Below are 1279 nucleotides of genomic sequence, written 5' to 3' on the forward strand. Positions count from 1 at the left end.
CAGATGTGCATTCCTTTCCACATGATTTCCCTCCTTTGCACTACGACTAGGCATTTCAATACATGCAGGTTCAGGAACATGAAATTCTGCCCCAATTAAAAGAAATTGACTGCATAATTCTTGAGTACAGATGTAGTCCAGTAACCATTTAAAGATGCAACACTTTCATACCATGTTCAAAATATAAGGCACTGAACTCTGTATCGAAGTATTTGATGTAATTTGCAATCGTGCATGTCATATTGGCCCAGAAAATGTTGTGTTCTATTTTATTTTTGTTTATGCAGTTATGTGTTTTTGCATGCCTATTTTGTATATATGTAACTGGAGTATTTTGATGCATAACACAATTCTTTTTCCAAAATATAGGTTTAAAGTTTCAAATTTCTGTACCGCTTTGTATTGGAATAAATGACTCTGCAGAGTATAAATAGCTGTGGTTCCAAAGTTGCTTTGGCAACTTCATAATGGCAGACAGCTATCAGTGATGTGAGCATGCTTGGACTGCAGAAAGAATGGCATCCCTCAGGATTTGCAGATGCCACATTAGTTTTATAGATTGGTCTGACGTACACTTTTTGAATGTTTCAGTTTGGTAAGTGAATTCTATATAGCTTATGTGTGGAGTTTAAAGAATATTGGAGAAACAGGCTCGCAACAATGGTGGTACTAATGAAGTTGACTGCTGTGTTTATCTTCTACATCTTCCAGATCCTGGGTAGATTAGCTGTGGGTAATGTCCCGAATCATTGTCACCACTGCTTTTCCCAGGAGGACACATCACTAAAACAGATTCTCCACATCTCCACAGCAACACAGCACTCACTCTGACTGGTGACTTCCTCAGTGTCTTAGTTTTTTTTTGGCCACACCCAGGCAAGTCTCCCATTGTATTAATATGCAGCTGGTATGCTTTTGCAGGACTGTAGGCAGAATGTGCTTCCATCCTGCTGAAAGATTTGGTGGTAATGGTGCTTTGGTGATTTTTTATCAGCCGTTTTGTCCCCGTGTAGTGTTTTGTATGATATTCTTCCACCTTATAGTTACAGGCGGCTCATTGGAATTCATTTTAATCTCATCTTGACACCACCTACATCTTCTACACAGAAGATGGTTAATGAAATGTACCCCAAAACAACCAATGTGAAACTAAAAATACATCAGGTCATATTCAAAATGAGTCAATTTAAAAATATGTTTTATGCACAAAAGCCAAACAATATAGAAATTAACCAATGGTTAAAACTCCATGTTGGATTACAAATGAACCTATCTAAAG

This window comes from Heptranchias perlo, chromosome 1 (assembly GCF_035084215.1).
Source record: "Heptranchias perlo isolate sHepPer1 chromosome 1, sHepPer1.hap1, whole genome shotgun sequence".
Taxonomy (NCBI): domain Eukaryota; kingdom Metazoa; phylum Chordata; class Chondrichthyes; order Hexanchiformes; family Hexanchidae; genus Heptranchias; species Heptranchias perlo.